The 25,962-nt window shown below is 32.9% G+C and overlaps 1 long non-coding RNA gene across 1 annotated transcript; it reads left to right on the forward strand.

Moving 5' to 3' along the window:
- Positions 1 to 24,777: 24,777 nt before the first annotated feature.
- On the forward strand, positions 24,778 to 25,576 carry LOC117913973. The gene is made up of 2 exons (XR_004651192.1): positions 24,778 to 24,821; positions 25,233 to 25,576. It is a non-coding gene; the product is annotated as an uncharacterized LOC117913973 (long non-coding RNA).
- The last annotated feature ends 386 nt before the right edge of the window (positions 25,577 to 25,962 follow it).

The raw sequence follows: 25,962 nt of genomic DNA on the forward strand, positions 1-25,962 counted from the left end.
GTGCATCTATGAATCTTCAGAGTTGCCTTAGTCACAATTGGGTTCAATTATCCTCTTCATGATCTCCTTTTGGTGTGCTCAGAGATTGGTATATGTTTGAGTTTTAGTTGGGCCACCTTTTCTGCATTGTGATTAGTGCATTTCCACCTTTTCTGACTTCCTTCATGTCATTTCTCTTTCTGTGTCTTCCATACCTTATAGGAGTGTTATTCATTTTGGTTTGAATTAAACTTCTTAGATTAGAGTTAGAGATAGTTTGATCAGGGTTTTAGAGCAATCAGGTATGGATCCTCAATATGTTACAATTGATCGACTAACTGTCAACATGACTCTATTTAGGAGGCGTTAGTAGGTTTGAGCTAGAGGGTTGATGGACAGTGAGATAGATAACATCTAGTTCAGGATGAGATGTCCTGTGATTCATTACCTCCCACCCCCACTACCTAGTTAGCCAATGACATTGTTGAGGGTGACATCGTACATATGATGAGTTTAGTGGATTATGGGTCAAAGTCTATCAGATGAGAGTTATTATAAAGGATGTTAGTTTTTCTATAAGATGGGAGATTTGGTTGACATGGTTTTTCTTCATGATGAGCATGAGATGGACATATTGGATGAATAGTTGGATGGTTAGCACAGATTAGCCAAAGATAGTTCACTCTCTTGATATGCTTGAGATCTTCATTGTTGAGAGTTCAGGAGAGATTCAGTTTATTTATGTTAGGGCATCCCGCTTATGTTGATGATATGTTTGAGGACGGTGTTAGCCCAGTTATGGTCATGGAGATTCATCTATTCCAAGAGACCCTAGAGACTTACTTGGAGTACTCCATATGTCATTAGAGAGTTGATCCCAAAGAGGAAATATGATTGACGTACCTGGATAGAGACCAGTTCTCAGACCCTATCAATGTGGATCAACTGAAGAAGTATTACATTTGAGACCATGGTCGCAGGATGGGTGGCCATTATTTCGGTTAGCCTTACACTTTATCACCTCTATCTATATATTAGATCGTTGCTAGCCCATTGAGCTTCACGGGGTACGTTAAAGCCTTTTTTCTTTCTTATAGCCTTGATTACCATTTCTACACTCGGGTTGGGGCCCTTTGATGTATATGCATGCTTTGCTAGGAAAGTATCATGAGTTTTAGACTTATAGGCCTATCTTCTCATTCTTGTCACCATCTCCTTATTACCTCGCTTGTTATATTTTACTATCATCACATTTTCTTTTTCTTTCTTTCTTTTATCATTATTTGCTTCATCTTATCTCTCCTTTTCCCTAGGTTGATGATTCTTCACATCTTTGTGCAAAGAGGGCAGTCATATCACTTCATTCATCCCATCATTTAACATTGATATAGAGATTTTAGTTCGAGAGGTTGTTTCATGGGATGTGGTTCATGTATTCATCAGTGATTTAAGAGAGTTTGTTCATTCCTTTGTTCATCTTTATATCTTTCCCATTAGAGTTCGATTTATTGATGATCAGAGCATGTGCATAAAAAAAATCGAAAAAAAATAAAATGAAAGATAAAGCGCAATGATATGCTTGTGTATGATATCTTGCTCCATTGGGCCCTTATGTCACCTTTTGAGGTCTTTTTATTGGGTATGTTTGTCATTGTGGATTCTTGTGAGACTTTTATATGAGTTTTCACTCCTTGAACCACTCTTGTTATGTATTTGGAGTGTTGAGGATTCATGTGAGAGTTCTATGAGATCCTATGCTTTTTGGATCATGGTTGATATGTATTAGGTATGAGAGATGAGTGACCTTTTTACTAGAGTCTCCAGATCGTTGTTTTATCCACCATTTCATCATTGGTGATATGACTTTCCTTTATTGTACTAATATGGGTTGATAATCATTCATTACACTTTCTTATTGCCTTTTTTTTTGTGTTCCATCACCTCTTTCTAGATCTTCACTCCACGTTTTATCTATTTCCTACATATTGATACACATTTCTGATTCGATACTTTCTTCACATCATTCACATGTGTCATGGATGGTTTAACCACTTATAATTTTTCTTGTTCCGCCATAGACATTTCCTTTGGTTACCTTTAGGTCCATGGATCATGAGATTTTTCTATGCATTACATCTTGTACACGAGGGTATGGGTTTGATCATTGGGTATTTGAGCCTAGTTTCCCTTCATTTCTTTCACCCTATCACCCTGGCCTACTTTACGTCCCGTGTCTTAAGACCACCCTGAGGCCATGAGATCAGATGCTATCTTTGATAGACTCTACTTAGGCTGGTGTTTGGGATTTGGTTGACATATAGACGTTGTCTTGTTTCTTATTCTAGGAGATGCTTCTTTAATGCTTGGAGGTGATTTAGTGATGGATGTAGACGATTGCTTCATCTTATGGATGATATTTGACATTGTCTAGCTTCCCATTCTATTGTGTATCAGCTATCATACTAGGGCATATTCCCCTTCCATTGGTTGAAATTAGCCCCTACTTTGAGCCAGGGCATTTTCATCGATCAGAGATCCCTAATGGAGTATGTTGAGATGATATCAGTTCTAGTGGAGCATTGTTGAACTCATTGATGGTTTTCATGATTCTAGGTTCCATTTGATGAGTATTTCTGAGATGGACTAGTGGATTATTGTTGAGCTGGAGATAGTTGATTGATGATGTTGGATTCATCCTTTTGTTGTGCATTAGATACCCACACTGGTGCATATTTTCACATTTCTCCGAGGTTCCTAGTTGTTGTTGGATGGTATGGCTATCCTTATTCATGGTTATAGAGATGTTTGATTGATTTTAACAGATTCTTTATTATACATCGGATATCCATACTAGGGCATATTCTTCTCTCCTTGTCGAGATTGTGTTCAAGCAGCAGTACACAGATGGATGATTAACGTTGGTTATTTACCTCATGACTTTGACATCAGATCTCATACTAGGGCATATTTCCCCATTTTCTTTGAATATCCTTGAGATTGAGATAGTGACCAGCTTGGTTTTAGATTAAGTACTAGGTCTAGGGCTTTTGACGATTGACTGTATCAGAACAACCCAATATGGATTAGTTGAGATAGAAATGGATCACATCAGGTTTCCTCCGATGAGCATGGGTGGATCCTTTAGCCGGATGCTCATGAGATAGATTGTTTTCATCATTGTTACCTTTGTAGATTAGGTTATCTAGATGAACAACATTTTTGTGCACTTTGAGATTTGCTTTTAGATGAGTCATGATATACACACTCCAAAATTTACTTTTTGAGATTCGTCGACAAAGCAGCTCTTGAGACATAGAGAGTTCTTTTAGTTCAGATTTTTCAGAGGTTCGTCATGAGGCATTGGTTTCTAACCCATTGATTTCAGCGGATGATTGATTCACTGGTTGTTTCATCAATGCGAGAACCCTGGATACTGGGGCATATTTCTCTTTCTAAGTTTAGTAGTCCAACCCTCAGCATTTCGAATCTACGGCTTTAAGCCCATTTGCTTCTTATCCACTTTTGAGTTAGCCTTCTTTCTTTTCCATTTAGATCCTAGAGCTCACAACCCAGAGTCGTTTTTCATTTATGACCGAGAGTTTTTTTTTTTTTTTTTCCATTTAGAGCCTAGAGCTCACAACCAAGAGTTGTTTTTCATTTATGACCCATAGTCATTTCTTTTCCATTTAGAGCGTAGAACTCAAGACCCAGAGTTGTTTTTCATTTATGACCTAGAGTCATTTTTTTCCATTTGGAGCCTAGAGCTCACGACCTAGAGTCATTTTTCATTTATGACCTAGAGTCATTTTTTTTTTCCATTTAGAGCCAAGAGCTCATGACCCAAAGTCATTTTCATTTATGACTTAGAGTCATTTTTTTCCATTTAGAGCTCAGAGCTCACGACCCAGAGTTGTTTTTCATTTATGATCTGGAGTCATTTATTTTCCATTTAGAGCTTAGAGCTTATGACCCAAAGTCGTTTTTCATTTATAAACTAGAGTCATTTTTTTTTTCCATTTAAAGCTTAGAGCTTATGACCCAAAGTCGTTTTTCATTTATGATCCAGAGTCATTTATTTTTTCCATTTAGAGCCCAAAGCTCACGACCCAGAGTCGTTTCCCATTTATAACCCAGAGTCATTTCTTTTCCTTTTGGAGCCCTGAGCTCACAACCTAGAGTTGTTTTTCTCATCTATGGCCTAGAGTCATTCTTTCCACGTAGAGCTTTGAGCTCATGACATAGAGTTGTTCCATTTTTTTTATTGCGACCCCGTGTTTTGAGCTTACTCTCGTCATGTGCTAAGACAAAATCTCTAGTCTTTTTCTTTTAGTTCTTCGGTATAGTTCACTTTGTTCCACTCATTATTCGTATTTTTCCTCACATTCCCAACACTCGTGATCTCTACCGAAGAGGGACATATTTGTAGACCCTCCATTTTGTCCTTCTAGCACATGTCCTATTAGGTATTTGTTCCATACTTTACAATAATTCCCTAGTGCCCCATTACTACTAGTGTAGCCTATCTTTTCTAAGCCACCTTGGAGACTTTGGTTGAGGGACTCATCTGACCTCATTGTGATTCTGGGCAGCCTTAATTTAGACTTAGGCACCTTAGGCCCATTTAGATACACTTGGCCCATCAGGCACCATCTTAGGCCTACTTATGCATCCTAGGCTCATTTAGATGCACTTGGCCCATTAGGCACCACCTTAGGCCCACTTAGGCATCCTAGGCCCATTTAGATACACTTGGCCCATTAGGCACCACCTTAGGCCCACTTAGGCACCTTAGACCCACCTAGGAACATCTAACCCACCTAGGCACATCTAACCCACTTAGGCACTTTTTAGGTTTAGTTTCACTTAGATTTGTTTTCTTGTTTTTCTTTATTTATTTATGTTATTGATTGATTTTAGGATTAAGTAAGTTTTGATTTATTTTATCTTATTTCATTATTATTATTATTATTATTATTTGTATTTTATTTACTTATTTTGTTTTGTGATTGCATGAAAGGAATTTTTTTACTTTTGGTGGTTTGAGTTTGACACTTTGATTATTATTATATGTTGCATTAGTTTAATTTCTTTTTATTGAATATGTCTAATATTTATTTATTTATTTATTTATGGATTATACCTTTTATCTATTTATTCATATTTTCTTATTTACTTATTTAATCACTTCAAAAAATTTAGTAAAACCAATGTTGACTTTTAATCACTTAAATTGTTTCGACTTCAGATATGCATGAGATTGCCTAACTAATTTTCAATTGAATAATCTTGTTCTTTTTATCCCCTTTTATTTTATTCATCTTCAATCTCTTAATTTTATTTTCTTTCTTTCTTTATTTCTTTTTATTTTTTATTTTGCATAAGGGCCCCCAAGTTGCTATTGACTCTCGAGGGAATACATAGACTTTTGAAGAAGAAAATTCAGCATGTATATAGATGGAAGGGAGGGTTGTGTTCAGGCTAGTGAGTGGTCTTTCCATGTCGGTAGAGTCAACGGGAAGGAGTGCAAAGGACGCTCATGGGGAAGGAACACATGGTTTGGAAAGGAAATTTTTAGCACGTAAGGAAAGAGAAAAAATGCTGAGCTGGGAAGGGAACACATGGTTTTGGACAGGAAATTTTCAACACGCAAGGAAAGAGAAAAAATGTTGAGCTGGATAGGAGGAAGCTAAAAGGAAGATGATTTTGGGCATGAAAAAAGTGAGGAAAAAGAAAAATTAGCGACACCATTAAAGGGTGGAGATTTGCAGCTGCACGGGGAAGAAGCTTTGACAAAAACAAGCATCCAAAAAAGAAAGGGATCAATCGAGCACCATTCTAGAGGGTTGGAACAAAGCCGCACCATGAAAGCTTAAGAGAGCACGATTGCATAGGAGAGCATGGATCCAAATGGAGAGATAGTGGAGGAGGCAGATGAGGACAACGGGTTTAGGCGATTCGACATTGTTTTGGACGATTTCGACCACCACTACGTCAAACTCAACCGGACTGTTAACAGCAATGCCGACTGCTTCAATAATGCAACGTGTGGCGTTTACATAAAGATCATGCATGAGTGGAAGATTCTCGAGAAGAATCTTCCCGATTCGATTTTTGAGCGGGTCTATGAACGGAGGATCAACCTGCTCCAAGTTGTGATCGTCAGTGTTGCGGGAACGTCATATCACGATGGTCTCTTCATCTTCGGTCTTGCATTTCCGCCTAATTACCCCACGCATCCTCTATAGGTCCATTACCACTCATTCGAGCTTCGATTGAACCCTAATCTGTATGCAAATGGGTGGGTTTTTTTAGTCTGTTGAACACATGGCGGAAAGGTGAGAAGAGGCAACTGTGCTGGCACATGTGGCTTGTCTCACCACAAACGACAATAGCTTCCGATTCGGCCACCCCGATTCCTTTTACAAAAATGGACATACAATTAGTGTTGGTGATTGTGCACTTTTCAAGTCGCCTCAAGATTCCCCACCTTTCATTGGAATAATTCGAAGATTGACATTAGGCAAAGAGGACAATACAAAGTTAGGAGTGAATTGGCTATAACGACCTGTTGATATAAAGCTTGGAAAAAGGTATCTTGTTGGAAGCTACACCAAACGAAATCTTTTACTCATTCCACAAGGATGACATACCTGCTGCATCATTACCAAGGAGGAAAAAGTCGGAAAATATCGGCGAAATATCGCCGATATATCGCGTGTCGGCGATGAGTGAAACGACATTTAGAGGAGATAAGTCGGCAGGGCGATTTTTCGCCAAAAATGGCCAAAAAATCGACGATATATCGCCGATAAATCGGCGATTTTATGAATAAATCGCCTAAGAATCCCTTTTATCGCCGATTTTTTGGCGATTTTTGGTGAAAAATCGTCCCTATCTCTCCAGCGTGATCTAATAGCCCAGATCACGCCCGTGTTGATCCAACGCCCAGATTTGAATCCCAACGTTAACAAAGAGATCCAATGGCCAGATTGCTTCCAAATTGTGATCTGACGGCCAGATTTGAATCCCAACGTTAACAAATAGATCCAACGGCCAGATTACTTCCAAATTGTGATCCAACGGCCAAAATTAATTTTGAACGGTAACTTAAGGTTCCAACGGCTATTTTGGCCCAAATTTCGTCTATAAATAGCCAATTTTGCATCAATTTCATCCATTTTTGCTTTGATTCTTCAATTGCTCTCTTATTACTCCAATTTTTTCCAAGGTTGCTCAATTATTCAATCATTTTAAGGTATGTTTATTTGAAATTATAATTAATTTTTTTTGCAATAATTAATTCATGTATTTTTAATTAATTAGTATGTTTACATTCAATTGTAATTAATTTGTATATTTTTATTGAATTAATTTAGGTTATGATATATTTATTTTAGATGATTATTTGTGATTTAGAATTACATTAAACTAGTTAACTTAGCTAAATTATTTAATTAATTTAATTAATATAGTAAATTATGTAATTAATTTAATTAACATGATTAATTATGGAATATTAAATATGGAATATTAAATATTATTAAATATGCTCAATTTTTTTATCGCGATTTATTTTCATATTCAATTATGATTAATTTCAATATTTAGTAAATTTGTCATAAAATTACATTTAGATTTAAAAAATTAACTTAGCTAAATTATTTAATTAGTTAAATTAACATGAACTACTATATATGGAATATTAAATATGCTCAATTTTTTATATTATCGCAATATATTTTCAAATTCAATTATGATTAATTTCAACATTTAGTAAATTTGTCATAAAATTACATTTAGATTTAAAAAATTAACTTAGCTAAATTATTTAATTAGTCAAATTAACATGAACTACTATATATGGAATATTAAATATGCTCAATTTTTTATATTATCGTGATTTATTTTCATATTCAATTATGATTAATGTCAACATTTAGTAAATTTGTCATAAAATTACATTTAGATTTAAAAAATTAACTTAGCTAAATTATTTAATTAGTTAAATTAACATGAACTACTATATATCGAATATTAAATATGCTCAATTTTTTATTTTATCGCGATTTATTTTCATATTCAATTATGATTAATTTCAACATTTAGTAAATTTGTCATAAAATTACATTTAGATTTAAAAAATTAACTTAGCTAAATTATTTAATTAGTTAAATTAACATGAACTACTATATATGGAATATTAAATATGCTCAATTTTTTATATTATCGCGATTTATTTTCATATTCAATTATGATTAATTTCAACATTTAGTAAATTTGTCATAAAATTACATTTAGATTTTAAAAATTAACTTAGTTAAATTATTTAATTAGTTAAATTAACATGAACTACTATATATGAAATATTAAATATGTTCAATTTTTTTTTATCACGATTTATTTTCATATTCAATTATGATTAATTTCTATATTTAGTAAATTTATCATAGAATAGAATTATATTTACATTTAAAACATTAACTTAGCTAAATTATTTAATTAGTTTAATTAACATAGATTTAAATTTAAGTGTATTTTTCTTGCAATAGATTTAGCATGGCTAGTGAAGGTGGTTTTTCCATGCCAGGGCGAGATCCGGCTTGGAAGTATTGTTCACCAATTGAGGGTAACCGAAATGGAACAATTTGTAATTTCTGTGGGTTGGTAATGAAAAGTGGAGGCATCACGCGATTCAAGTCTCATTTAACGCATAAGGACCCGCATAACAACACCAAAAAGTGTCCAAGAGTGCCGTCCGAAGTGAAAGAAGAGATACGATTGTTGGTGCATGACAAACAAAAAGCAAAAGCAAAGAAAAATGCTGATATTGAAGACATTCGTAGTCAATTACGTGGCACAATGCGGACGCATCATACACATTTGGTAAATGAAGATGATGATGATGAAGATGCTGAGGATGAAGATGTGTATATGTATCCGACAGATATGCACCCAGATAAGCGAGATGCATATCGATCTGTAGTTCGTGCCTCGAAAACATCTAATTGGGAACGTGAACAACATGAGAATATTGTAGGAAGCAAACGCAAATCGGGAGTCTTCTACTGGTATACCGTCGACGATGCGAAAATCACAGAGTATGCGACATTCGCATCATTCACCCCCTATTGCCCCTTCGCTTTACAAGTCTTCTGCAGCAAGACAAAAAAATATCAAAGATATATTCAAGGGTGGTGCAATTAAAGAAACGATGGGACGCTTAATCAGTAAATTCTTCATTTATGAGAGTGTCGCACCCGCAAAAGCAAAGTCTCATCACTTCAAGAATATGATTATTGGTGCACAACAAGTAGGTAATTACTAATTTATCAAATGTTATATTGTGTTATACTTTTAGTAAGTATAGTATTTTGTGACATGTTTTACATATGAAGTGCAGGAATGGGAATCGAACCTCCATCTCCATATGAAATAAAGAACAAATACTTGGAAATGGAGTACAAAGAAATGGAAGCTTATGTGAACCAACAAAGGGAAAAATGGAAGACATATGGGTGCATAATAATGTCAGATGGATGGACAGGGCCCACGAAATTAAGTATTATTAATTTCATGGTTTATTCTAAAGGGACCACAGTGTTCCTTAAGTCAGTCGATGCATCGAACTATATCAAAGACCACAAGTATATATATGAGCTTTTGAAGACTATTATCAAAGAAGTCGGTAAGGAAAATGTGGTCCAAATTGTCACAGATAATGGGTCGGCATTCATGAAAGCAGGGAAACAATTGATGAAGAAGTATAACTTATATTGGACTCCGTGTGTGGCACACTGCATCGACTTAATCTTTGAAGACATCGATAAAAGACCTAGTGTTATCGAGGTGATAAACAATGCTCGCAAGATAACTAACTTCATTTACAATCATGGTTGGTTACTAGCACAAATGAGAAAGTATTGTGGTGGAGACATTGTTCGACCAGGAGCTACAAGGTTTGCTACCAATTATATTGCTCTTGACAGTCTTCTCAAAAAAAGGGTTGATTTGAAAAAATTGTTTATGAGTGATGAATGGGCACAACACAAACTTAGTCGAACAAAACTTGGACGAGAATTGGAGTAATTATTGTTTGACCATATGTATTGGGACAGATTGACAAATATAGTTTCATTATATGAGCCATTATACGTGGTGCTTCGACTTGTGGATTCTGAAGTTGTTCCCACAATGCCATTTGTGTACGAGCTTATGCACGTGATGAAAAAGAACCTTATTCGTCAAGGAGCTGGAGATTGGATGTTCAAAATAATACAAGATTGTTGGGAGAAAACACTAAAACATCCACTTCATGCAGCAGGTACTTAAGTACTATATATCTTTATAAGTTTTTACTTTGTATTTAAGTTTCTTTAAAAAAAAAAAAATACTAACTCTACTAAATTTTATTGTAGCATACTTCTTGAATCCAAGATTTCAATATAGGCGTGGAGTTGGTAGTGATCCGGAACTACTTCAAGTTGTCCATGATGTTTTTGCAAAATTAGATCAACTACTGAATCGCTTGGTCAATTTGGAAATGAGGTGAATAAAAAATTGTTAATTTTGTCAATAAAACAATAATTTCATTCATCAATTTATTTGAATGTTTACTAACAAATTAAATGTTGAATACATAGCTTGTACTTTTTCGAGATGCAAAAAGAGGATTCGGTGATCGAGCGGCAATTGCATCAAGGTCAACCATGGTGCCCGGTGAGTCTTTATAGGAAAAAATTGATTATTATTATTGTAAATTCACCACATAAGTATTTATATGATTATCAAATTCGTTGCAGTTGAATGGTGGTTTATGTATGGGAATCAAACACCTACATTGAGAAAGTTAGCCATCAAAGTTCTCTCACAAACTGCGTCATCTTCTGCATGTGAGAGAAATTGGAGCACGTTTGCTCTCATCTACACAAAGCAACGAAATCGTTTGGCTTACCCTCGATTGGAGCAATTAGTTTTTTATTACTATAATATGAGGCTAAAGTTACGCGATATGGAGACAGAAAATGATCGAGTTGCTGAAAAAGATTACCTTGATCTTCTTGACATTTCAGCCGAGGTGGGTGAAGAAGAAGATAATCAGTTGTTCCAGTGGGTTACGCCTATACACTTGGATGACGAAGTTGGAAATCCTGATCCACGAATTGCCGCTCATGCTCGAGAATTTGGAGTTAATGTTGAATGTGTGTTGTCCGAAGAAGTTCACTCTGAAAGTTTTAGCAAAGATACTGATGATTCACTTCATGTGGCATTGCATTCCCACCAAGAGATTGACTCCACAAGTGCTGGCCATAGTAGTAGACCTAGTGTTGAAGGTACTTCTACTTCTAGTTACGATGGTTCAAGAGGTGGAACTGATGATGGAGGTGATAATGGGGGAGGAGATATTGATGAACGTCGACATAGTCAATATCCAATCAGCCAATTTACTTGTGAAAATGATTTCACACACTGCACACAGGATGAAGACCATGGCTCTAGAAGAGCTGGTCCAGGCATAGGAGCTATTGGGAAGCCTTATAGAGGAAGAGAACGAATGATGGAACCATATAACGAGGAGTTACTTTCAGGGAGTTTTGAATCTATGAGTATAGAGACTCAATTTAGTGACTCCTCGAATGAGGCTAATGTCTACCCTCCTCATGTGATGAGTTATGGTCAACCTTCAAGTTCAACAGTTGAAGAGTATGGTATGTCGCGTTATTCCCTTTCCAGACAAATACCATACCAAATTCCATATCAGATGGAAGAAGGATTTGGCGTTAACACATGGGTAAACTTTGAGTATCCTATCCATGTAGAGGTAGTAGGCAGGACTCAAGAGATATATGCATGGCATGTTAGAATTTATAACCAATATTATCGAGGCTCATTGAGTTGGTACCAATATTGTCTCCAACAGCAAGCCGGGGTTCCTTTATCTATCAATCCCATTGAACCACATCGATCCTCATTTTGGTACTAAAGGGACATTGCAATGTAATATGTACAAATTATTGTTATTTAATGAAATGAAGTATTTTATGTGACTTTATAATGAGAACAATTACGAAATTAACATTTCTTATAGATCGACATGATATAATTACATCTAATATCGCAAATTATATCATATGTATATCAAAATTTTCAATAAAACAACTTTAAAATGTCTATTATACTTCTAATTATATTATTATGAGGTTTTTCTTGCATTTCCATGAGTTTTTAACAATTTTAAGCCTACCGATATTTTTTTCTAGAATATCCACCGATATATCTCCGATATATTCGATATATCCGTAAAATCGAAGTACTGATATATCCGTGATTACTGATATTTTCATCCTTGATCATTACTCCATCCGTGTAAAGTAGCATTCCTTCGTAAAAGTGTTGAATTCCCTCCAAGGATATCCCCATTTGTGTGTAGAAGAGTGTATGATATTAAGAACAAGTGTTTATGGTGGCTAACTGACAAAGATTACATTAATGAATGACAAGAAGAAGTAGATCAACTTTTAGACATCAACGCAACCTGCGCCATTGGATCTCCACAATAAAGGATTGCATTCACGCATGCATAAGCAATTTCAAAAGATAATAGACAGCCCACACCATTCGTAAAGGGATCCAGGACACGTATTAATGGAAAAGTAAGTTTTAGTTTTGATTCATTCATATTCGGAAATTTCGGATTCTGTTTAGTCAAGTTTCAATTCTTTAATATAAAATGTTGTTTTCCTTAATTTTGATTTTTTATTTTAGTTTAAACGTTAGAGTTTCTGTTTTAATTTAGATTTGATTTCTTATATTATATTGAAAATTTTGAATCTCTTATACTTTTGTTTTGATTCATTGTTTAGTATGAAAAGTTGGAATTTTACTTGGTTTGGTACTGATAAATTTGGCCCTTGGTTTTAATTTGAAAAGTTGGAATTTTATTTATTTTATTTCTTTAGCTTAGATTTTTTTTTTAGAATTTTAGTTCATTGGTTTAATTAATTCTTTGTGATTTTTTTTTTTTTTGTAAAATTTCAATTCGCATAGTTTTCATTTATCTCTTAGATTAGATTTTTTTTGTGATTATGGTTCAGTCACTTAAATAATCATAAAATTTATGTTTTTAGTTACTTGTTAGTTTATTTTTAATCTATCTGTTAGTTTAAGTGTGTTTGTTGTTTTAATTCATTAGTTTAATTAATCCTATTAGATAAAGTTTGTATTTTTTTTTAATTCCGAATTAGTGTAGTTTTAATCTATTTTTTAGTTCAAGTTAGTGATTTTAATCCAATAGCTTAGTTAATCATGTTAGATAAAGTTCATATTTTTAATTCCGATTTAGTTCAATTTTAACTTATTTTTTAGTCTAGATGTGTTTGTGTGTTTAGTTGATCATGTGCTAGTTCTTGATTTGTTATTCTCAATTTAGGCGTTTCTTGAATCCTAATTGTTAATTTTTGATGGATATCTCATTAGTTTATTCGATCTAAATATTAATAATTTTTTATTTTGATAGCTCTTTATCAAATTTAATCTTCAGATGAGCATTGGAAAATAGTAAAGATTGGCCTCCATTCTCACCACTTTAGTTTGCTTGGTTGTCAAAAATTCTACTTTGTGATTTTGTTTTCTTTTGTTTTGCTTGGTATTTTGTTTCTTATATTTTGTTATTTTCAAATTAATTTCTTTTATTTTAAAATAAAATACTTTTATCAAAAGATCCCTTTGAAAATCTATTTCAAAACCTCATTCAGAGTCCTTAGAATCAAAATCTCATTTTCTTAAATAATATGCAACCATGTTTTGATCGGTTTGCATCTTTCTCAGTTTTCAATAAAAACTACGGTTTTGAGTAAGACACGAATCTGAGCTGGTGGTCCCAAATAAATGGGATAATTCTAGGCTATATTTGTGTATATTAATTGGGGTATTGGTGAAATCCCTACATAAAAAAATCATTTATTCAAAACTCATCTGTGCTGCCACCTTTGCTACTTGTTGTAATCATATCTATATATTTTTTTAGGAATTATATACAAGATGTATGTGATAATTGATGATTTTGTATACTTTGATCATTTTTGCTATGCTCATTAGATAAAAAGCATGCTAGAATTTATTTATCATATTATTTAATATCTAACCCCTCATGTCTTGCGGAAGCACGTTACAAGTTGTCTATGCTATCCAGGTATGCCCCTCAACACCCACCTTCTAAATTCTGTGAATATGCTTGTCATTGTGAATTGTGCCTATGTTCAATAGTGCTTAGGTGTCTTGATATATATGTTTCATTTTTCGATTATTTCTAATAAAGCACATGTTGGATGATATACTATTTGAACTAAATTTGATGTCTTGTGATAGCGCTTAAGAAGAAGTCCAGGTACGTACCCTAAATCTTCTTTATGATTGCGATTGGTTTTCTTGTTTGGCATGCTATTTTTTTTAAATCACTTTGCCATATTCCCTCAACTTAGTCAGTAGAGACCTTTGTAGGGCTTAGAGGGGTGCTACCTTTTAAAGGTACCTTCCCGATCCTCAGACCTAGACTCGGGTTTTTTTTCAAAGACATGCTTTTCCAAAAACTATGGAGTCACTTATTTATGGTTTTATTTCTTGTTTTATTTTCCCTTTTAAAATAAAATAAAATAAGTGGTGACTTCGAATTTTCCAAAACTAAAATTTTCACAAATAAAAGTGAGTCTCGCCAATCGAGTGGGGGCGCATGTGAAATACTGCGGGTCCACACCTGAGACTCCCGAATAAAGCACATATGCACCAAAGGCTCCCCATCCCGATGTAGAAGGTGAGCAAGGCTATAAAAAGAAAATGCTATGATGCTCAAGCGAGGCTCAAAGGGCTAGCAATGGTTTAGATGTCAATGAAGGTAATAGGGTGTGAGCTAACCGAAATGAAGGCCACCTATCTTGCAACCATGGTCTCAAACATCATGTTCTCAAACCCTTAAATGATCGATACTGAAGATCGTTGTCTATCTTATATAACCACATCAACCCTTTGGAATCGTGCACCGAACCATACTCTAAATGCTCCATAATAATCTCAAAGGTACTCTTCTCAAAGCAAAGTAAATAACGATCTCATCAGCATAACTGCTCATCACAAGCCAACTCTCATCATACAAGATCAATCTCTATACTCATGGCATAATAAGTGACAGTCCCATCATGCAATCGACCAATCCTCACATCGTAAGCCACCCAAAGATCATAAGCCATCCATCGCCATGCAAAATCAACCCTAGGCTCAAACTCCTCACACTCTACTTGGTCGGATCAAAGAGAGATGTGCAAAGATAGAACAATTGGTGATGGAAAGGTCATGTAATGATGTCAAGAGTGATGCTGTGTAAAACTCACATAGGTAGATGTAGGCCGAAGCAAAGTCCAAGTGTGGGAGTGAGTAAGGTACTGTTCTGATCATAAGAAGATGAGTCATAGTCTCAAACTCCCTAAGTCAAATCTCTTGTCTTAGGCTAATAGACTCAATATTCTCCATGATAGGTTAGGACTCAAGACCATAATGTGCAAGTAAATAGATGCCTCAAGTCAAAAGTACAACACATCATATGATGTGTGGTCATGTGATGATAATCAAAATTTGGATGTATGACAGAAACTCTAAAGTCATAAAAGTGTCTACTATGAGATGGCTACAACTGTGACTAAAGAATTTCTATTAATGATCTAGAAAATGAATAAGGGGTGAAAAACAACACTGTCATGAGATCGATACTCCATTTATAACAAAATATCCCTAATTCACTTTCAACCCGAGCTCCATAAAGAAAAATGATAAGGTGATCAAGGCAGATCTCTCAAAAAGGGTGTGAATGTGAAAACACACCTTTCACCTTTCTATAATAAAAATACTGGGTTGAAAATAGAAATAGGCAAATCGACCAAAGAATGAAGTACCAAGCCCATGATAGGTGAAGAATGTAAAAATGTGAGTATGATCAATGAACATATCCCAAAATGTCAGGCAGAAAGTGACAACAAACTGAAAGAATGTGTCGCCTCAAGAAAAGAAGACTATCTGAAGCCCTAGAGAGAAAATGTGCTAGACTCAATGAGCGACAAGAAGAAACCAACACCACATAGGAAGGGGTGGTCCAATTGATACTCAAACTCACACCGATATTTAAGCACTCTCGATTGGAGACCAAAAGAGAGAGTATTGGATCCAAATTGTGATTAAAGCGGCCCCGAAGGCTCTCAAATGCACCCATGTGGAGAAAAGGAAATCCTAATCAAAATATCTAAGGCCCAACCTACGAGGTCAAAGCAACTTTAAAATGAAAAATAATTGGACTTTAAAGGATCTCTAGCAGAAGCAATCATACCCTCAGGCGGTGCACAAACTCTTACACGCCTCCGAAGATATAGGGAACTTCCATGCAAGGTGGTCATCACCTCCACATATGCACTACCTTGACATCCCATGGGGCTTCCTATGGTGAAAGCTGTCACAACTCTCAACACTCAATAGTCAACTAAAATGCACAGTGAGTGGTGTGGGTGCATCGAAAATCCTATGAAGCTAAAGCAGAAAAAGAAACACACTAGTCACACAAATATCCATGAAACTTAGCTTTGAGCTATATAGGTCTTCCAAGATTGGATTCCAATCAGCATCAGTATGTCTACCTCCTCTAGAATGCTCTCAAACATCGATATAGCCCGTCGCTAGACCCTACTCCTAACCACTAGCTCGATAAGAGAAACAAATACACACAATGCCTCACACTTGCAAATGTAAGAACCGAAAGGAAGGAAATGACAGAAACCAGAGGGTTGAAGGTAAGGGGATAGATGTGCAACCCACACAGACAAGCAATATATATGCCAAATAATCAACATGTCAACACTCATATGCCTTAAAACATGCAAACATACAATAAAGGCACAATGAGGGGGTATCCACTAATCGATTAATCAAACGTTACATTTTCCTTAACTCGAGTTCAAGTTTGACCTTTTAAAGATCCCTAGTGGAGTCGCCATTTTGTAGACCTGCGTTTTTCACATGCGTCTCCACTTGACGGCGAGATTTGCTTTTTATTTATTTATGAAAATTTGATTTTTAGAAAAAGACTTGGAGTCACCACTTATTTTTGTTTTTTTTTTTAAGGGAAAAAATCAGAAAGAAAAACCCTAAGTGTGACTCCTAAAGGAAAAACAAGTTTGTGAAAAATCGAGTCTAGGTTCGGGGGTCAAGTTACTTATTGGGAAGATACAATGGTGAGCCGTGGCATCCCTCTAAGCCCATATACATATGACCTCTACTAAACAAATTAAGGGAATTGTGACAATTAATTAATTAATTATGGATATCAAGAAAAATCATTTTTCTTAAATTCAAAATTGTCATACTAATTATTCCAGACAGAAAGAAAATGAGCGCATGCATTCTAATTCCAAATGCTTTGAATGTGTTGAATTTTCAAGATATCAATCAAGTTCACAATGACTTGGTTGAGTCATATTTGACCTAGTCATGGTTAGTTCAAGATTAAGATGTGAGTTAATTTTGGTGCGATTCAACATTAACTTCCTTCCAACTCGGTTTGTCTTATTTAACTTGACTAGCTAATTCATAATCAACCCTCAAAATGATTGTATCATGAATCATATAATTTTTGTTTCAAATATAAAGAATTAGAGATTTTTCAAAAATTCCTTACATCAATGTAGAAAAAAAAAAGGCAAAAAGAGTTGAAAAGATTTTAATCCACTACTTTTATAAAAGGATCGATCTTTCAAAATATCCACCTATAAATTCTTCACTTTCTTCTCCTTTCCTACTAGTCTTGATTGATTGTAATGACATCAGATTTTTGGTCTTGGTTAGGGATTTCATCTTCTCTCTTCTAAGTATTGGCCAGGTGGAGACTAGACTAAGGTAAGTGACTTCTTGCAAATGTTAGTTATGAAAGAGTATTTTTAGAAAAAACAAGTTGACAATTACGCTAATATCATAATAAGAAACCTGTATTTGAGAATCTCTAAATAAAAGTGTTTTACACAATCTAAAAAGTTCCGTAAGATAAAAAGAGAGCTTATGGTTCTTGGAATTGTTATTGAACTTATCTTCCGCTATCTTCATGGCAGTTATTTCCTCTGTACCTTTACGAGAATTAGCATCAATGATTGCCCCAATACTAACTAATCCCAAGTAAAGAAATTTGAAGTTTCTAAATGAATAAGATCTATAATAAAAGCACTAGATAGCATGGATATAAAAGTGTTCATGTCAAAGTCATAAGTTAAAAAGATAGATTAGTAATTTGAGTAAATACACATTGATATGTTTGGTCACACGTTTTGGACATAAAAAATGAATTGATTTATATAACTTGCACTTCTTGTGCATGTGCATTAAGGTGGCATTTGTTTTTTAAAGTAAATGTAATTTACTTTCAACTTCAAATTGTTTGTTTTTATTTTTTTTTCTACTTATTACTTAATTTAATATTTTTATTAAATAAAAAAAGTCAAAATATTTGACTTTTTACTAAATATTAAAAATAACTTTTGAAACAACCAAAATACAATATCAACACAACCTTCACTTTATTAATACTTAATGCTTAACAAAATAAAATGATAAAGAAAAATAATTTAGTTCTTATATTATTATATTGTATTTAAAGTTAAGTTAAATTAAGTTCTATTTGGATTTAAGTAAAACAAGAAAAAAAATTCTACTTATTGCTTAATTTTAAAATTTTTTTATTAAATAAAAAAGTCAAAATTTTTTACTTTGTGCTAAATATTAAAAATTACTTTTTGAAACAACCAAAATACAATATCAACACAACCTCCACTTTATTAATACTTAACACTTAACAAAATAAATTAATAAAAAAATAAAGAATTTAGTATTTAATACTATTATATTGTATTTGGAGTTAAGTTAACTTAAGTGCTATTTGGATTTAAGTAAAACAAGAAACAAAAAACAAACACCGCCTAATTTATAATTTACTATACAATGAGACTTAAATTATTACTATTGTTGAGTCACACCATCTTACCAAGTACAAAATGAGATGATAGTTGTAATGAGAAAAGTCAATTTCAATCAAATACGAAAATAATGGGATCGTAATTAGTATATCCTTTATTTTAGTTAGTTTCATTTTCTTATTTTTAGTGGTGTATATATAATTTATTTTAGTTAGTTTCCTTTTCTTATTTTTGGTAGTTTTAATTTGACTACATACCAAGACAAGTATATATTGTACAAAAACTTCATCAATGAAAGTTGGAGAACATTTCATAATTTCTTCCTCTTCTTGTATTTGTCTTATGGCATCAAAGCATCTCTAAGATCACAGGCAAAATTTCTCAAATGGCTGAAACTACACAAAATTAATCTTTCTCACCCACCTCTTCAAAAACATCCCTTTCTCCTCCAATACATCCCTCCTTTCTCAACCCCTATGATAATTCTTTACCTCTTATATCAATCAACATGACTACCCTGGTCTCTCTCAAACTCAATTCAACAAACTACTCATCATTGTGTGGACCCGCATTTTTCATGTGCAATCCCACTCGACTGACGAGATTATAAAAAAAATTAGGGTCGCTACTTACTTTTATTTATTTTTAAAGGATAAATTAAGAACAAAAACCCCTAAAATGACTCATGACTTTTGGACAAGTTGTCTACAAAAATACTCGAGTCTGAGTCCGCGGATTAGGTTACCTATTGGGAAGGTACCTCAAAAGGTAGCACTCCTTTAAGCCCTAACAAGGTCTCTACTAGCTAAGTTGGGGATGTTATAGCAATCAATTTGATCAATCAAGTGGATAGCAAACAAGATAAAGCAAAAATGATATAGCAACAAGTAAACCTACTTAAACCTAGGAATCAACAAGACCAAAACGTACCTGATCTCCAAACAAAGTGCTTCATAAAGCATTAATGTTAGTTTGCAAGCAATAATTTCACAATATGCATTTATCCAAACCATAGAACATCACTTCCCAAAGTAAGAATTTTAATCTAACAACCTAAATGAACAACATGCTTTATAATAAGAGAATACAAAAGAAACTAAGAATTACCATTGCCACAAGTGAAAACTTCAAATTTCATAACATAATCAAACAATAGATAATTGACATGAAACATACTTATTGACATTCAAGAAAGATCATTATCATAAAGTTAAATATGTGACATTTTAGAAAAGCTATTTAACATAAAATCAACCTTAAACCAAGGATGAAAATATCGGTAATCATGGATAAATCGGTACTTCGATTTTACAGATATATTGGATATATCATAGATATATCAGCGGATATTTTGGAAAAAAAAAAATCGATAAGCCTAAAATTAATCAAAATTTATAAAAATACAAGAAAAACTTCATAAAAATGTAATTAGAAGTATAATAGATATTTTAAAGTTGTTTTATTAAAGAATTTGATATATGTATAATATGATTTATCATATTTGATAATAATATCATAAGCATCGATAAAAATATGAATTTTATAAGTGTACATTTATTATTAAATTACATCAAATATTATTTCATAATAATATTATGATATTTGATTATAATATGTCTAACTTAAAAATATATATTAATATTAAAATTATGATCCATTTAATTCAATTGTATTAAATGATATAAAATAAATTATGATATATGTACAATTTTTTAATATTTAATTAATTTATTAATGATATTAAAAACACTATGAAGAAAATTATTATGATAATTTTTATATTTTTGGTAATCAATAAAAATAAATTTTTGTATTTAATTATAAAATAATTATAATTAATTTGCTCTCTAAAATATTCTCTTAAAATTTTCTTTACATGATGACTTTGAATATATATTTTAAGTGTAATACATTTAACAAAGGGTAAGCTTGCCCTGGTGGTCTGGTGAGTTAAACCCCAAACCTTTTGTTTGGGGTTCGAATCCTTTCAATGGCATGCTGGAGCACTGTAGCGTGTTGATTGGCCGAAATATTATCAATTTTCTTCCTTTTTGGCCGTTTTTTCAATTATATTGGCGATTTATCGCCTAATGCCAATATATCGGCAATTTTCAACAATTTTTCTCCACAAAATATCGTGTCGATGTCTCTCGATACACGATATAACGACGATATATCCCGACATTTTCCTCCTTGCCTAAAACTAACTACCAACAACTAAATGTCAAAATATTAATCATGAAACTAATTTATTCTACATTCAAGAAAAATCATTTAATATACAATTGTCGAATTAACATCACAGAAAAACTATTTTACCTCAACCTAAAACTAAAATTTTCAAATTCTTATTTTCCAATTATCATCCAAAATTAGCCACAAGTAAAATTTAAAGATTCTAATTTTCCACTATTTTAAAAGAATTTAAACTAAAAATTTAAAATCTCTAATTTTCCACTATTATTCAAATTAACCAAAACTAAAAATTTTAAAATTCCAATTTTCCACTATTATTACAATTAATAAAAAAACAAAGAATTTAAGAAAACTAAATTACCATGGATCATTGAGAAATAATAATTAAAGTTTTAAAGAAAAAAATAAAGAATAACATGAATCATTAAAAAAAAAACTAGCTAGGTAGATAAGTTGTTGTTAGTATTATTTTCTTTTAATTTCCAAAATGAATGTTATAAATTATTTTAATTGTTTTTACGTTCAAATGAATTTATAAAGGAATAAAATAAAATTTCTTATGCCATGAGATCAACCTAACAAACGAAAATTTTAAATAAATAATGAATACATAATTGCTTTAAATCTAAGCTACAATAGCCCTAAATAAATAAAAAAATAAAAATAGCATAATATGGTTCATGATCTAAGCACATTATTGCTTGATGCATATTATAATATAAATCCTACATAAATGCCATGACCACTATGCATCAACAATTCTTTAAACAATAAAAGTTAGTGGACTTTGGATGTCATGCAATGTTATAATAATTAATTAACGTTGGCAATGGTCATTTGACGCGTGCTAGACAACTTTCTTATGCATGTTGCCTTCAAAAAAAAAAAAAATCTTTGGTCGATCTTTGGTCGAATGCCTCACTTCTAGTGTCTTTCAAATTGTGTGTTTGGAGCCCATTTTCAAAGTTACAACTTGTTTCTCTTTTACGGCAGCATCCCATCCCAACGTGAATAGAGATGCCCCCAATAGAAAACGGTTCTATTTTGAGAAAACAATACTATGAACCGTGTTTTTCATGTGCGTTCCCACTCAACAGTGAGACTCGCTTTTTATTTGATGAAAAATATGATTTTTAGAAAAACCTTAGAGTTGCCACTTAGTTTTGTTTTATTTTTAAAGGAAAAAACAAAATAAGAAAGAAAAACCCTAAGTGTAACTCTTGAAAAAGAAACAGGTTTGTAAAAAACCAAATCTAGATCCGGGGGTTAGATTATTTATTGGGAAGGTACGATGATGAGTCAGCATCCCTTTAAGTTCGTACACATATGGTATCTACTAAACAAATTGAATGAATTATGACAATTAATAAGTAATTATGAATACGAAGAAAAATAATAACACAAATGAATATGTACAAGTTATGGTGAAAATCAATATATACAAAAATAATGATGAAATCTAATTATAAGAATACATAAAATAAATGACAAGAGGATTATGCAAATTGATTTATTGAATTGATTAAAAAAAGATATATTTTTCAAGAAATTTCAAAGGAGTTTATTAAAAACAATTTCAAATTAATGATTTCAATTTATTTATTTACAAAAAAAAAAAGTTTTAATTTATTTTCAATTAATGATTGGATTCAATTTCACTTGTTTCTAATTTTCAAGAAAGTTATTTACACTTATTTTATTAAAAGAATTTATTACAAAATTTCAATTTGACAATAAAAAAAAATTATTTTCATTTTAAAAAATAAATTTTTACAATTTTATTTACAAAAGTATTTTAGTTCATCTTCATTTAAAAAAGTGATTTATACCAATTATGAAAAAAAAAAAAAACATAACTTTATTTGCAAAAGAATTCTTAATTAAAAAGAAAAAAATTTAAATTCCATATTTCTAAAAATTACTTTTAATCCCATTTTAATTAAAGAAAAATAATTTATTTTTAAAAAACATTTTTTTGAACAATTTTATTAAAAATTAATTTTTGGGACAACTTTATTTACAAAAAAAAATTTGGACAATTTTATTAAAACCAAATTTTCAAATTCTATTAAAAACAAATTCTTTTGGATTTTTCTAAAAGCATTTTTTTTTAATTTTTATTAATAAAAAACTTTCTTTAATTAAAAATAATATTTTCTGAACTATTATTTTATCAAAACATGTTTACTAAATTGTTCCTCTTATTCAAAAAATATTTTTGGTTTGTTCGATATTCAATTATGTACATAACAAGTAAATATATACAAACAAATATTTATAAAAATCAATAGAAATAAAACCAAATATAAGTGGGAAATCAAATATATACCCCAATAAGCTTACAACAAGTTCAATGTCTTCCTACAAATTTTCAAGTCTCACTTTCTTCTATGAAATTTCATACTCCACATGTCATAAATCTATACTCAGCTAACAAAATTGCAGAATGAGCCAATGCAAAAACAAAAATAGTTCAACATAAATATCCTCATGTTAATAGCCATAGTACAAAATTTTCCAATTAATTACCAAAATATAAGCACAATTAGTCAAGCCTGAATACATTAAATTAAAATAAATCCAATTAGACCTAAATTTAATATCTCATAATTCAAACCTAATTTAATAAACAAACCCATATTCACAACCAAAATTAAGTCCAATCTATGTTAACCCAATTCACAATCAAAACCAAACTCAATTTAACAAATAAATAACTAAATAAATTAAGCCTAAAATCATAAACCATTACTGCACAAATAAATAATAATAATAATAATAATGGAAAATGGGTGTAATGGGAAAGTGAGGAAATGAGTGAATGAGAGAAAAGAGGAAGGGGTCGTCAATCGACAATGGCTCACTGACCGTGATTGGCCGGTGGTCCTCTCGGTGGTGATGAGGGATTGATGGGTTTTTAGGAAATAAAAAAATAAAAAACAAAAAAAAAATGAAAAACAAAAGAGAAATGGAAGGAATGAAATGAGGGGGCGTGTGGCAGTGTGTGGAGAAAGAAGAGGAAGTGGAGAGGGAGAAAAATGGAAGAAAAAAATATATATAAATATGGGGCCGGTTGGTGTGTGCTAGAAGTGGCTGTGGAGTGTGGCTGTTGGGGCAAGAAGAAAAGGAAGAAGAACGGGGAAGGAAAAAATTGGGGCAGTCACCAAAAAATGGGAAGAAAAAAACTAAAAAAAAACTCAAAAAGGAAATAAGAGGGAAGAGAGGAGGGGGAATGGGTCTTTGTATGTGCATAGTGGGGGTATGGGTGAGAGAGAAAGCGTGGGTGGAGTTGTTGGGGATGGTACGGGAGAGAGAGGAAAGACGAGAGAGGAGAGAGAAAAGAAAAAAAAAAGAAAAAAAAGTATAATATAATAATCATAATAATAATAATAATAATGATGGACATCTTATTAAAGGAAAAACTTTGCATGTTAAGCTCTCATTCGATAGGTTTACCTTGAATGTATTTGTTTTCCTCTATGGTTTTTTAAAGGAAAAACTTTAGTAGTGATAACATAGTGGACATCTTTGTCCTTGATGAGACAGGTTGACTCAAGTAGAAGAGCTAGCTAGGGCTAGTATTTAACTCAAGGGATGGCTGAGCACAAGAAAGCAATGGCTGCTGCGAAGTCCGATGAAGCAAAGGATAACTTTGTGAGTTTACTATCCGAAACTTGTGCGGTCTCCTATTGAGATATTCATTTGCTGTGTCACTTACCACTGTATATTCCTTCATAATCTACGGAAAACCCAAAAGCAGAATACTACCAACTGGATTGCATGGCCTTGTTTAGAGTAGTTTCTTTGGAGAGAATTGTTTTGAATTGTGTGATAATAGGACCTTCCTTTATGTTACTTACGGAGTTTTCACATGCTGCTGTCCAAGTGAGCAGCTTAGATATGCAGTGGAAGAAACCACTGCTAGGATATGCAGTTACTTTGTCCTTTTAACAACTTGCTTGGTTTTACCAATGTTAACCTTCAAAAGGAGGATATTTTACCTCTTGACCTTTCCTGCAAAGAGTTTTCTTGCTCACGTTATTCTGCATGAACCTTTTGGTGCAGAGGAAAAAGGCCTGCAAGTACTACTAATGGTGCCAGCAATGCTGCAGCAAAGAAGGGCCGTGGAACTGGTGGTTTGCAGAACCAGCTTGTTAACAGGGCATTGGAAGGTTTATCTCTTGGTGGAAGAAGTGGTATGAGGAGCAGAGGGTGGGGAGGACGTGGACGAGGAAGGAGCTACTGGTAGCTTTGATTCCCACCCATATTGTGTAACAGAACCATCAGAACAATGGAGTTAGTATGAATCAGAAGAATAGGAACAAGAGTCATTGATGTATTAAAACTCTCTTCTATTGGAACAGTTTATATATATATATATATAGGGGCAGATAATGAGTTTTTAGATTCATTGAGGACCAACACTGGTAGAGTTCTGCAGGAGCTGCTCTACTTTGACAGGCTCCAGATGACTCGAGGCCCCGGTTTCTCAATCCTTTCTAATTTTGCCCATTAGAACCACCGTTGTTTAGAAAATTTGTTCATGTCTGTTGTTAAAAATCTTTGAATGTTTGCTTTTTGCATGTACATTTGTGGGAAAGGGGATAAATTTAGCTTTAAGAGCTAGATTCTTCAAATTTGATAAAATAGCCTTAATTTGTTTGTTGAGAAAGAAATTTTTTATCCATGTGGAACATTCATATATAAAGGAAAGAAGACCTGAGTATGCATCTTCAAACATTATCATCCTGCAATGCATGAATCAACTATCCTTGCAGTTCACAAAGTTGAGTGT

This window comes from Vitis riparia, chromosome 5, assembly GCF_004353265.1.
Source record: "Vitis riparia cultivar Riparia Gloire de Montpellier isolate 1030 chromosome 5, EGFV_Vit.rip_1.0, whole genome shotgun sequence".
NCBI lineage: Eukaryota > Viridiplantae > Streptophyta > Magnoliopsida > Vitales > Vitaceae > Vitis > Vitis riparia.